Here is a 14,566-nt window from a genome sequence, read left to right on the forward strand (position 1 = left end):
TTGTATGGCGATTACCTTTTGTGTATTTGGACATTTTTTATATATATAATTGAATACTTGTTGTGTCCTGAATTGGGTCTGCCGTGTGTAGAGGGTTGTTGCGGTTTTTTATCGCCTCATTCTTTTTACGCACTGATTCCTTTATCTGTCTGACCATTTATGTATTAATTAATAAATTTTGATATATACTATTTTTGCAATACTATGGGCTCCTTTTTCGTTTCTTTCTGGTTTGGTTTATGGTCCTGTTTCAGTAGATGTGAGTCTGGATCACAATATTATTACTTTATCGCAATTTATTCCATGGCACATTACATATAAAAAGGGGTATACATCGCAAAAACAATTACAATAATCTTGAACAAAAATGTGACAGCGACTGGTACAGGAGAGGAGAGGACCCTGCCTGAAAAGGCTCAGTCTACAAGGCATAGGTGAGGAAACAGTAGGCGAGGATAGAGCTGGTCTTGCAGCAGTATGGTGGAGCTAGGGTTACTGCAGGTTGTATGCATGTCGCAAGAGGTGGGTCTTCAGCTTCCTTTTAAAGGTTTCAACAGTAGGCGAGAGCCAGAAATGGTGGGGTAGAGAGTTCCAGGGAAGGGGGGATGCATGGGAGAAATATTTTATGCGATTGTGGGAAGAGGAGATAAGAGGGGAGTAGAGAAGGAGATCTTGTGAGGATCAGAGGTTGCATGCAGGTAAGTACCAGGAGACTAGGTCACAGATGTATGGAGGAGACAGGTTGTGGATAGCTTTGCATTCCAAGGTTAGGGTTTTGAACTTGAGTCTCTGGGTAATGAGGAGTCAGTGAAGGGATTGACATAAAGGAGAGGCCAGGGAATAGCGAGGGGACAGGTGGATTAGTCGGGCAACAGAGTTTAGTATAGATTGGAGGAATGCGTGAGTGTTAGAAGGGAGGCCACAGAGCAGGACGTTGCAGTCGTCGAGAAGGGAGATGATGAGCTCGTGCACTAATGTTTTTGTAGATTTGTGGTTGAGGAATGTTTGGATCCGGGAGATTTTTTTTATTTGGAGTCGGCATCTTCCTCACCCTGATCATCCTTCCTCCCACCATTCCGAGAGCCCCGAGATAACTGATCCCACACTTGGACCGAAGAGCTGTTTTGTTCATCTTTTCATTTATATATTCTGGTCTCTTGCTCGGTCTGCTCGGAAGTGGAAAGAGCTTGGATATGTGGTTTGAAGGAGAGATTAGAGTCCAGGGTTACCCCAAGGGCTGTTCACTTTTACATTGATAAATTTGGGCGTCTCGACCAGCCAGCTTCGAACAGGGCAACAGAAAATCACATGTAGCGATTTGAGGAGCCATGGTCACCTGAAGGTGACTGTGGGAAAGTTCAAATACTGTCTCAAGAGGTGGATAATCATAAGACACAATGGACAGAAAGTCAGACACAAGGCAGGCAACTGCTCCCCGGAACACCAACACGACAGAAGTTGCCAGTACAACTGTTAGATCTTCTTGAGTCTGGTTCTTTTTTAAAGACTGTTTAGATAACCCCAAAAAGGCCATTTGCAACATCGGCCAGGCCAGCATCAGTAAGAGCACCAAAACTACCAGTCTGACCACCACCAACATGCTCAGGCATATGACAGCAAAGCACCCGAAAAGCTGGGCCAAACACCAAGATCCAGAAACAGTGTCTGGGGGTGACACCACTGTCTCTTCCGCTGTTGTGAATGCATGCCAATCCCCTGTCCAGGAGCATGCAAAGATGCCTTCCGCCCTGCACCTGTCATTGCAGATTTGCAACCATCACCGTCCACGTCTTTGTCCCTTTGAAGCGTTCAGTTGTCCCTACCACAGTTCTTGGTTCATGTGTTAATTCATAGTTTTGATGCCTTCAGTGTGAATGTACAATTTTCATAGTTATGAAAATACAGAAAAATCTTTAAATGAGAAGGTGTGTCCAAACTTTTGGTCTGTACTGTACACACAAGGTACTTGCTATGAAGTAGCAAGTGGACACAAAACTCACAAACAGAAGTACAGAGACAACAAGTAGGAGTTAGGTACTGGTTCAGACACTGCAGGAAAAGGGAAGGATCAGACATAGAGACAAGCACGTAACGGGCTAGGACACAGTTCAGACAGGACCTGACACAGGAACGAGATACAGGAACGAGCCTGGGCATTCAGCCCCCAGGGTGGTGGAAATAGACTAGAAGTCACAGATACAGGTAACAGGCCTGGGTACTCAGCCCCCAGGGTGGCGGAAACAGACTAGAAGTCACAGATACAGGTAACGGGCCTGGGTACTCAGCCCTCTTGGTGGCAGAAACAGACTAGATTCAGGACAAGACCTGGCAACTCAACTCACAGTTGCACAGAACTCACTGTAAGAAAGTGTTGCTCAGGCAACTCCCACTGGGTGGAGGAGGTTTAAGTATCTAGTGACTCACAGCAATAGGCTGGGGACACATTAGGACTGCGCACACTGTAACTTTAAGAATCAGGAAGCTACCGTGCCGCTGCCCTAAGCCAGCAGACAAGAGACAAGCACACAGCAAGTAAAGGAGTATAGTGCGCAGCCTGGACAGTTATTCCATTACGCTTTAAATGTGAAAAGAAGTCAATGACTGGTACAAGAGCAGAGAGGACCCTGCCTGTGAGGGCGCACAAACAGTCTATAAGGGATGAGTGAGGATTCAGTAGGTGAGGGTACAGCTGGTCGTGCAGTGGTATGGTGGAGTGAGGGTTACTACAGGTTGTAGGCTTGTTGGAAGAGGTGGGTCTTCAGCTTCCTTTTAAAGGTTTCAACAGTAGGGGAGAGTCTGATATGTTGGGGTACACAATTCAAGAGTAGAAGGGATGCACAGGAAAAATCTAGTATGCGATTATGGGAAGAGGAGAGAAGACCGGAGTAAAGAAGGAGATCGTGAGAGGATTGGAGGTTGTGTGCTGGTATGTACTGGGAGACTAGGACACAGATATATGGAGCAGACAGGTTGTGGATGGCTTTGCATGTCATGGTTACGATTTTGAACTTAAGTCTCTGGCCAATGGAGAGCCAGTGAAGGGATCATAGATTGCAACCTTATAGATTGCTGGAGCCAGTCCACAGTAAAAAAAGCAGCCATAGAGTGTCCACGAACCTTCCCACACACTTTTCTTAGGCAGAGCTGCTTCTCGGCAGGGTTTTACAGGCCCACCAGAGAATCTTCGGGTGGGCCCTGGCTTCTCCATAAGGGGAGTTCATGATAGTGCAAACTTTGCAGCTGCTATGGGGCTCTTGAGCAGGGGAGAAAGGTGGGCCCTCAAAATCAAATCCTCTGGTGGGCCCAATGTTTTTCACTGACACTGCTTCTCGGTGAGAGTTGTATTTCACCACAGCCATATTCTTTAGCTCAGTGAAAGGACTGGCGTAGAGGAAAACCGTATCTACTCCATCTGTCATTTCTTCGCCACCAGGTTCCACACATTGTCACACACGACCATGCCTGGCTGTATGTTCAGCGGTGAGAGCCACAGATCAGGCTGCTGTGTGACAGCTTTCAACAACTCTGCAGTAGTGGGCGGATTGTCACCTAAGCATTAAGCATATTATCTTCAGCACAGCCTGTTGCCATATGGCCAAGGCAGTGCTGCAGTGCTTTCAGCTTGTGACTGATGTGGTCATTTTGGAGATGGAGGCTGAACTGGAGGAGGAGGTGCAGGAGCTGAACAATGTGATTACATTGAAGTGACATTGGTGAGTCTGGTTTTTATATACTAAAGAAAGATCCTACTGTGTTTTATTTATTTTTTTATTCTTTTTTTTACGTCTCTTCAAGCGTGTATTGGAGTGTGTCCAAATTTTTGGCAGCCCTTGAAATTGTTGCATATGCTATAATAGTGTAGGAGACACACTCCTTAATAATGGGAAGGACAATTGAAATAAATTCTATGTTCTAGAATATTAAATGTCTTATCTGAAATTCTTTTACGGGTGAGGTATCACAGTATGGATAGTGTATTACACCGATCCAGCCAGGTATTATTGCCTTATACTGCGTACTAATGTTGCTGCCCAAAAAAATTTAAAATCTATTCTATTCCCTATCGATAACGCTATCAGATGCATTTACAATAGGAACAGGTGCTGCTGCTAGGTGGTATCATCAGCAGCTACGTACACCTGAGTGTTTATTCTGGTTGCATAAATGTCTTCCACAGTCCATAACTTTATTTTTTTTATTTGGCCTTATACACAAGTCATTACCCTGCAAAGAATGTTTCTTAACATTTCTTTCCATTTTAGCTTGTTTTTTTGTATAGTTTTCTTTTTGTCAGTTTCCAAAAGTGGCGTAATACTCTGACAACATTGTTCACAGATTTGTATTTGTCAGTGGCTAACTGAGAATAGGTTTCAACCCTCAACTGCAATACTTTAAATGGAGTGTAATATTTGACACACTCACAATAATTGCTGGATTATTAGGGCAGTCATATGGGATAACGTCTGATGGCCACGGTTTCAGGCAGTTGCCCAATAGTATGGCATTTGTCAGCGACCAAGTGTCAATTGGTTCAACAAAGCACAGGTGGCTGACTTTAAAAGGAGTGGAATATTTGGTACGCTCCACAAAATTTCTGCATTATTACGGCAGTCATATGGATCACGTCCGTCTGTTCACTGAAAAAAGTTCCTCTGCTTCCACAATACAGTAATATGAATAAAACGAAAAAAAAATCTGGCTGTATTCTGCAAACAAGCAAATGGAGCTGTAAAATGGTCTACACTGACACACTGCTATAATCTATAAATGGAGGACAATATTTTCCATGTTCACTACAAATGGCTGGATTTGAACTGTAGTTATATGTGATACGTCTGACAGAGAACCACGGATTTAAATAGCAGGCCTGTAATTTACTAACATTATTCTACACAGAGACCTAGTGTGAATAGCTTGACCGACACACTGCAACGGAATGAAAGTGGAAGAAATGTTTGATTTTGAAACAGTCTTATAGGTGATATGTCTGACAGAACCACGGTTTTAAATAGCAGGCATGTAATTTACTAATATTATTCTACACAGAGACCTCGTGTGAATAGCTTGACCGACACACTGCAACAAAATGAAAATGGAAGAAATGGCTGATTTTGTAACACTGTTATAGGTGATATGTCTGACAGAGAACCACGGTTTTAAATAGCAGGCTTGTAATTTACTAATACTATTCTTCACAGACACCTAGTGTGAATAGCTTGACCGACACACTGCAACGGAATGAAAATGAAAGAAATGTCTGATTTGCTTTTTAAGCAAATAACCAGGATTAAGATAGAAAAAAGTTGGCCCTGGCTCCTGATATCTGGGGCTATGTCTACAAATATCTGTAATTATTACAGCAGCAGCAGATAAGACGTTCAATGGACCCTCTTGTGCTGTATCATACACTGCGGTCTGCCACATACACTGCCTGCCTGCCTAGCACTGATTATATGCAGCTTGATTAGTCCTCAGAAGGATTGTTGCCTGATTCCGGGGTAGGCTGTGGTGAGCATAGCAGCGCCAGGTCTTATATAGACCTGATGATGCTGTGCGGCCAGCCAATCACTGTAATGCCCACAACCAACATGGCTACGGCATTACAGTGCATGGCAGGAAATCCCTGCATGTTCATTGGCTCTTTAAAGAGTGCCAAACAAGCAGGGAGGGAACCCGAGTTCCCGCCCTAGCAACCCGGAAATACTCACCGAGCTTGTCGACCACAGTGATACTCGGGCGAGTACCGAGCAGTGGCGAGCACATTCGCTCATCACTAATTATATCCCATCCTGATGAAGAAGTTGGAAAAATTTTGAAACGCATTGATTTTTAATTTGTAACAAATAGAAATAAAAATCCTTTACTGGAAGCTTTGGATTTGAGATGTCTTTTCCACATGGCAGACCAGCAGCGCAGTGAAAACCATTTGAATTCCACATTATATCCTTTTTCGATCTATTTATCCATGGTTGTGTAGCAGCTGGTATATAGTTGCAGGTTGCAACTTGTCAAGGTGAGCGCAAAATCTCTTTTAGTTTACACATAATTTAATTAGTTAAAGCCCTATTTTGCACTCTTTGTCCTTCCAGTACTTCTACAGAAGAGACAACCTGAGAATAACCCTTCAAAACTGGATGAGGAACAGCCAAACTCTGCAACAAAGGTGAAGTTGTGGAAGACAATTTCATATCACAAGTCATACAACATGGCAAGACTGATCACACCAATAAAAGACAAGGTAATTATAATGCATCAATAAGGTTTCTGCTAAGCAAATATTTCAAAGATTAGGGTTTTCAGATGTCCTGATAAAGCATCAAGAGATGAGCAACATTGAGGTTCACCGATGCGATGGTCGACCAAGGAAAGTTAGCGCAGTAGATGAAAGACACACCATGCTTACTTCGCTTCAAAATTGGGAGATGACCAGCAGTGCCATTGTCTTAGAACTAGCAGCAACCAGTAGGACCCATGTATACCTGTCTACTGTTTGAAAAAGTCTGGTCAGAAATAGTTATTATGGAAGAATTATACATGAAACATATGAAAATAGTGGCAAATGCTCTCAACTGATGAGCAAAAATTTGAAATATTTGGCTGTAACAAAGACAGTTTTTCACTGAACCGTGGAAGAGCGGTACAATAATGAGTATCTGCAGGCAACAGTGAAGGATGAAGGAGATTTCTTGCAAATTAGGGCTGCATTTCAGCAAATGGAGTTAGGCATTTTGTTCATGATTAATTGTGTCTTCTAGGTTGAAAAATACAGACAGATACCTACTCATTATACAATATCATCAGGGAGATGTCTGATTGGCTCTAAATTTATTCTGCAGCAGGACAATAACTAAAAATATACAGCTAATATCATTAAATACTATCTTCATCATAAAGAAAAACCAAGAGTCCTGGAAGTGATAATATGGCCCCTACAAATCCCTGATCTCAACATTATCAAGTCTGTCTGGGATTACATGAGGAGACGGAATGATTTGGGAGTTGAAAGTCTGTGTTGCCGAGCGACAGCCCCAAAACATCACTGCTCTAGAGGAGATCTGCATGGTGGAATGGGCCAACATACCAGTAGAGCTGTGGTTAGTTTTCCAAGATGTTTATAACAACTTCCCTGTCAAATTCTTTAAAAAAATGTTTGCAAAAGTACCTTGAAGAACTGATACTTTGATGCTGTCTTGAAGGCAAAGTGTGCTCACACCAGATATTTATTTAATTTAGATTTCTCTTTTGTTCATTCACTTTGCGTTTTGTTAATTGAGAAAAATAAATTAACAGTTTTATTTTTTAAAACATTCTTACTTTTCAATATTTTTTCACACCTGTATAAATATTTTTGCACAGAACTCTATACATTGGGGAAAATAAGAATTTGATATACTGCCGATTTTGCAAGTTTTCCCACTTACAAAGTATTGAAAGGTGTGTAATTTTTATCGTAGATACGCTTCAACTATGAGAGACAGAATCTAAAAAATATATCCAGAAAATCATATTGTATGATTTTTACATAATCAATTTGCATTTTATTGCATGAAATAAGTATTTGATACATTAGAAAAACAGAATTTATACAGTGGGGAAAAAAGTATTTAGTCAGCCACCAATTATGCAAGTTTTCCTTCTTAAAAAGATGAGAGAGGCCTGTAATTGACATCATAGGTAGACCTCAACTATGAGAGACAAAATGAGAAAATAAATCCTGAAAATCACATTGTCTGATCAGGAAAGAATTTTTTTTCAAATTTTGGTGGAAAATAAGTATTTGGTCACCTACACACAAGCAAGATTTCTGGCTCTCACAGTACTCTAATTTCTTCTTTATGAGGCTCCTCTGTCCTCCACTCATTAGTCATTACCTGTAGTACTGACATCTGTTTGAACTTTTTATCAGTATAAATGACACCTGTCCGCAACCTCAAACAGTCACACTCCAAACTCCACTATAGTGAAGACCAAAGAGGTGTCGAAGGACATCAGAAACAAAATTGTAGCCCTGCACCAGGCTGGGAAGACTGAATCTGCAATAGGCAAGCAGCTTGGTGTGAAGAAATCAACTGTGGGAGCAATAATTAGAAAATGGAAGACATTCAAGACCACTGATAATCTCCCTCGATCTGGGGCTCCACACAAGATCTCCCCCCTGCGGTCAAAATGATCTCAAGAACGGTTAGCAAAATTCCCAGAACCACATGGGGGGACCTAGTGAATGACCTGCAGAGTGCTGGGACCAACGTTACACAGGCTACCATCAGTAACACACTACGCTGCCAGGGACTCAGATCCTGCAGTGCCAGACGTGTCCCCCTGCTTAAGCTATTACATGTCCGGGCCCGTCTGAAGTTTGCTAGAGAGCATTTGGATGATCCCGAAGAGTATTGGGAGAATGTCATATGGTCAGATGAAACAAAGTAGAACTGTTTGGTAGAAACACAACTCATCGTGTTAGGAGAAGAAAGAATGCTGAGTTGCATCCAAGGAACACCATACCTACTGTGAAGCATGGGGATGGCAGCATCATGCTTTGGGGCTGTTTCTCTGCCAAGGGACCAGGACGACTGATCCGTGTAAATGAAAGAATGAATGGGGCCATGTATCGTGAGATTTTGAGTGCAAACCTCATTCCATCAGCAAGGGCATTGAAGATGAAACGTGGCTGGGTCTTTCAGCATGACAATGATCTAAGCACACCACCAGGGCAATGAAGGAGTGGCTTTGTAAGAAGCATTTCAAGGTCCTGGAGTGGCCCAGCCAGTCTCCAGATCTAAACCCTATAGAAAACCTTTGGAGGGAGTTGATAGTCCGTGTTGCCCAGCGACAGCCTCAAAACATCACTGCTCTAGAGGAGATCTGCATGGTGGAATGGGCCAACATACCAGCCACAGTGTGTGCCAACCTTGTGAAGACTTACAGAAAACATTTCACCTCTGTCATTGCCAACAAAGGATATATAACAAAGTATTGAGATGAAATTTTGTAACTGACCAAATACTTATTTTCCACCAAAATTTGAAAAAAATTTCTTTCCAAATCAGACAATGTGATTTTCAGGATTTGTTTTCTCATTTTGTCTCTCATAGTTGAGGTCTACCTATGATGAGGCCTCTCTCATCTTTTTAAGTGGGAGAACTTGCACAATTGGTGGCTGACTAAATACTTTTTTTCCCACTGTATTTGGTACAGAAATATTTGCTTGCAATTTTAGAGGTCAGAGGTTTCCTTTAGTTCTTGACCAAGTTTCCACACACTGCAACAGGGATTTTGGCCCAATCCTCCATACAGATCTTCTCCAGATCTTTTTTAGGCTGTCGCTGAGCAACATTTTTTTTCAGCTCCCTCCAAAGATTTTCTATAGGCCACTCCAGGACCATGAAATGCTTCTTACGGAGCCACTCCTTAGTCGCCCTGTCTGTGTGTTTTGGGTCATTGTCATGCTGGAAGACCCAGCCATAACCCATCTTCAATGCTCTTACTGAGGGAAGGAGGTTGTTAGCCAAAAAGTTTCAATGCATGACACCAGCCATCCTCCCTTCAATACGGTGCAGTCGTTCTGTCCCTATTACAGAAAAGCACCCGTAAAGTATGATGTTTCCCCCACCATGCTTCTCAGTTGGGATGGTGTTCTTGGGGTTGTACTCATCCTTCTTCTTTCTCCAAATACGCCGAGTGGAGTTTATGCCAAAAAGTTCTATTTTGGTCTCATCTGACCACATGATCTTCTCCCATGCCTCCTCTGGATCATCCAGATGGCCATTGGCGAATTTCAAATGGGTCTCGACATGTGCTGGCGTGAGCAGGGGGACCTTGCGTGCCCTGCAGGATTTTAATCAATGATGGCATAGTGTGTTACTAATGGTAATGTTTGAGACTGTGGTCCCAGCTCTCTTCAAGTCATTGACCAGGTCCTCCCGTGTAGTTCTAGGCTGATTCATGACCTTTCTCAGAATCATCCTTACCCCACGAGGCGAGATCTTGCATGGAACCCCAGACCGCGAAAGATTGACAGTCATCTTGTGTTTCTTCCATTTTCTAATAATTGCACCAACAGTTGTTGACGTCTCAACAAACTGCTTGTCTATTATCCTGTAGCCCATCCCAGACTAGTGCAGGTCTACAATTTTGTCTCTGGTGTCCTTATACAGCTCTTTGGTCTTGGCCATTGTGGAGATGTTGGAGTGTGATTGATTGAGTGTGTGGACAGGTGTCTTTTGTACAGGTAAAATGTTAAAACAGGTGCAATTAATACAGGTTATGAGTGCAGAGTAGGAGGGTTTCTTAAAGAAAAACTAACAGGTCTGTGAGAGCCAGAATTCTTGCTGGCTGGTAGGTGATCAAATACTTATTTCATGTAAAAAAATGCAATTTAATTATTTAAAAATTATACAATTTGATCTTCTGGTTTTTATTTATGGATTCTGACTCTCACAGGTGAAGTGTACCTATGTCACAAATTGCAGACCTCTTCATTGTCTGTAGGTGGGAAAACTTGCAAAATCGGCAGTGTATCAAATACTTATTTTCCCCACTGTATATAATTTATTTTTTCAATTCAAAAAAGGATGTTCTCTTGCTACATGCAAGTAAGCAAAATGCATTTTTATAGCAAGCCATGGTAGACATCTGAGATATCTTGTGCAAACATTATCTTTCAATACATTCAGATTCAGTCTTTGCAAAATTGTAAATTGTTGAATAATTGTTAAATTCATCCATTAGAACAAGATGGTTCATGTGGTTTACTCAAGTTTCAGTTTTCTCAGAGCACTATAAAAGCATAAATCCCACAAATTATTATTTCAAAGACATTCGTTTTCCTAGTATTGTTGCCTACTATTTTAAGAAATTTTTAACAGAACATTGCTTTCCCCAAAAAATTATCCAGATCCAAATAATAAGATTTCTATACTATAGCAATTAAACACAAACTCTCTACCTCCTTGACCCATTTCCAAGATAGGAATATTAATACTTATACCAGGTCCTTATGTATGGAGTGGCTCAGGTGTAGAGCGTACACCATACTTGGCAGATTATGTCTGCCTTCTGCCTGTGACTGCAGCCACCAGAGCTTGCACTAATCACTGCTAACTGTTTAAATGCCACTGTCAATCACTGACAGCTGCATTTAAATGGTGCACTTGCCAGTTCGCTGACACCAATCAGCCATCCAGAAATAGAGAGAAAGAAAAGAGAAATGCAAGAGTTGAAATTTTTTATCATCACATCATTTTTAATTCTAAATTTTTTTCACCACTTAAAAAAAATCGATGCAAGTTTGGTATTGCTGTATTCACATTTCCTTGGGAAATCATGTTGTCAAGTACTTTTTCCTGCACACCATTAAACTAAAGCCTAAAAAAAAGCAATGGCAGAATTGAATTTTTTTTCACCATGTCACTACAGTTGGATTTTTTTCCATATTCTAGCATATTGTATGGTAAAATTAATAGTGTCAAGCAAAACTACAACTTGCCCAACATAAAAAACAATTCCTACAGCTACACCAATGGAAAAATGAAAAGTTATGACTCTTGGATAAGGTGGAGGAAAAATAAAAGTGCAAAAAAAAATTGACTACAGCAGAACATGGATAAGGGGGATAATGACCGAATGCCCATTTAGAAATACAAGTTACTTTGTCCATAATAAAGAACTATAAACTTACCTACTTCACCATTAGTAAAATCCGAGGCATCATATTAGTTCATGGCATTCTTCATTGTAATGGACTCAGAATATGTTTGAGTTGTAAATTCTGCTGAAATGATTTTACCTTCTGTAAATAGAGATGAAGCTTTCAGTGAAACATTAGCAACCGCACAAAAATTATGTCCCTGAAATAGAAAAAAGATGCTACTTAGAAGTGTGGTATTCACCGTACTTATGAATGATTTACCCTTGAACAGTTGATTTATAGACTAACCAGAATACAATTTACCATAGTGCACTTTGTGCTGATATTAGTCACCAAAAAACGTTGGGAGATTTTATGTTATTATGACTGCGGGCTACAATACATTTTGTTTGTATCTGTTAAAATTAGAGCTTTTATATTTCTGACTGATCCATGATAGAGCTTTTTTTTGCATATCAAAATGGATTAATAATATATTTTTTAGGACACATTTTAGTTTTACAGTAAGGAATTTTTAGCACTGCTGTGTATTTAGAATTTTTTTTTACAGAATAGTTCAGGAAACCAGTCTACGAAAAGAGTAGTGTTAGAGTGATTTACATTTAAAAGGGACATTTCTAGTTGTTTTAGAAAAGTTCTCTGTAGAGAGTCTTGGAAGTAATGATTTGGCCCCCACGGAGCCCTGAGCTCAACATCACTGAGTCTGTGTGGGATTACATGAAGCAACAGAAGGATTTTAACATCGACAGAAGATCTGTGGTTTGGTAGCCAAGATGTTTTGCAGAACCTCCCTGCTAACTTCCGTCAAAAACTACGTGCCAAGCTCATTTTCAGCCTGCCTCATTCCTACCTAGATTTGTCATGACTAAGAGTGCTACTACCACTGCGACTGCCGCTGCCAGAGCCCTTACCACCATGTCTGACAGAGCCATCAACACAGATAGGCATTTCAATGGTGCCCTCCATCTCCTCTGGCCCCATGTCATCCAAATACAAAACCTGAAAGCTGACTTCAGTTCATCTGATAAATCAAAAGAAGTTTTTTGTGCTGTGGCTTATGGAACTAAAGGAATGTAGGGACAGAAAAGATAGAGTTGCTATTGACAGAATAGACATCCACAATGTAAAAACCTAACTGTTAAAGAAGCTGTCCACTACTTTTATATTGATCACCTATCCTTACCATAGGTCATCAATGCCTGATCGGTCATGGTGCGACAACCAGCACCCCCGCCAATCAGCTGCTTTCAGTGCCAGCAGCTGCCGGAAATGCTCCGTTATGGAGCTGTTCCGTCTACTGATAGTGGCCGTTGCTGCGTACTGCACATCCGCTCCCTATTGATTTGAACTATCAGTAGATGGAGCTGCTCCAAAACTGAGCACTTCTGGCAGCTGCCAGCACCGAGAACAGCTGATCAATGGGGGAATCGGGTGTTACACCTCCACCGATCAGACATTGATGACCTATCCTAAGGATAGGTTATCAATGTTAAAGTAGTGGACAGCCTTTTAAGACGGCACTGCTGGACAACTGGATGGAACACTGACTAAGGCCTCGGCCCCACTATCAGTATTTGGTCAGTATTCAGTCAGTATTTTTTCTCAGGAGTGGGAGCCAAAACCAGGAGTGGGTGATAAATGCAGAATTGGTGACTTGTTTCTATTATACCTTTTCTCTGATTATTCCTCACCTGTTTTTGGCTCCCACTCCTGAGAAAAAATATTGACTGAATACTGATGAAATACTGATAGTGGAGCCATGGTCTTAAACTGATGGTATCATTTTTAGAGGAAACATCATCATGCTGTAATTGATACGAGTAATGAACCATATATTCCATAACATAACATTATCCACTCCCCCCCCACTAATATGCTGGCTAAAAGAGGTAATTCTTGAAGAATCGAAAAAGATAGTTGTTGCAATATGTGGGCAACTTGTTCATTCCATGCCTAGAAGACTAGTTTTTGATGTGGGGATGTATTAAATTTTGCATCAACTAATTTTTGTAAAACTGAAGATTTTGTAATGAAAGTTATATTATTAGCCTTATTTTCTTGTTATGAGTTAAAAAATGTTTTATGAAACTTTTGGAAACTGTTCTTGTATTCAGTGAGATGTTGATTAAAATTCTACTTTTCAAAGGGGGTGTACTTATTTATGCTGAAAACTATATATATTATATATATGTAGACCCAAAGAAGAAAAAAACAAACACATTGGTCATAGAATACTATCAGAACAGTATGTTAGTTTAACAACAACCTTTATTCATAGTACTTGGTTCATGGTGGCACTGTAAACCAGAAGTGCACACACGAATATAAAAACAAGATAAAATGAATAGATCATATATCAGTGTAAAATATAAATAACAATGATCAATAAAAACCACACCACACCACAATACACAAATGCTGGGCACCTACTATTCATACATGTAATTCTGTGTTAACATACTCTGTGTCAGCATGAATTACAGATCTATCACCATCTTGGATTGCATGGAGTCATTAACCAGATATTGCTGCAATTACTATTATCATCAAAGTATTACTGGCACAAGTAAAATGCGGTATATAGGGATATCCTCAAATAATACTGAGGACACATGAATGACCAGGTGTATGCACATATATACATCACATAGGATTACCAATGCCGTTTTAGTGACTGTGCAGTAGTCAGTTGTGTACTAACCATACCTGTTACATAATGACACCTATTCCTGCCACAAAAATATAAAGTTAAAAATAGTCACAGCATGAAAAGGAGAAGAGTCTCAATACCTGTTGGTCACACTGAGCCATGTGTAGTGTGGGGGATTTCTTATTCAGAAAACAAATATGTACATATATGGGACCTTATTTTATTTTTAGGGGCGCGTGATCAGTGTGGCAAACTCTGCAGTGTCCGAG

The 14,566-nt window shown here is 40.8% G+C and overlaps 1 protein-coding gene across 4 annotated transcripts in view; it reads right to left on the bottom strand.

The window, feature by feature from the left end:
- Nucleotides 1-14,566, bottom strand: part of LOC141165162 (proto-oncogene Mas-like) — a 203,859-nt gene that overhangs the window by 108,793 nt on the left and 80,500 nt on the right. Inside the window, exon 2 of one of the 4 annotated variants that reach the window (XM_073650799.1) lies at nucleotides 11,678-11,788. The exons of 2 other annotated variants lie outside the window; for them this stretch is intronic. The gene's annotated coding sequence lies outside the window, so the exon portion shown is untranslated. Of the gene's footprint in view, nucleotides 1-11,677; nucleotides 11,847-14,566 lie in introns of all 4 variants that reach the window. One more of the 4 variants, XM_073650800.1, reaches the window with a different exon arrangement.

This window comes from Phyllobates terribilis, unplaced genomic scaffold, assembly GCF_046119375.1.
Source record: "Phyllobates terribilis strain yellow unplaced genomic scaffold, ASM4611937v1 Scaffold_11__3_contigs__length_659146591, whole genome shotgun sequence".
NCBI classification, from domain to species: Eukaryota; Metazoa; Chordata; class Amphibia; order Anura; family Dendrobatidae; genus Phyllobates; species Phyllobates terribilis.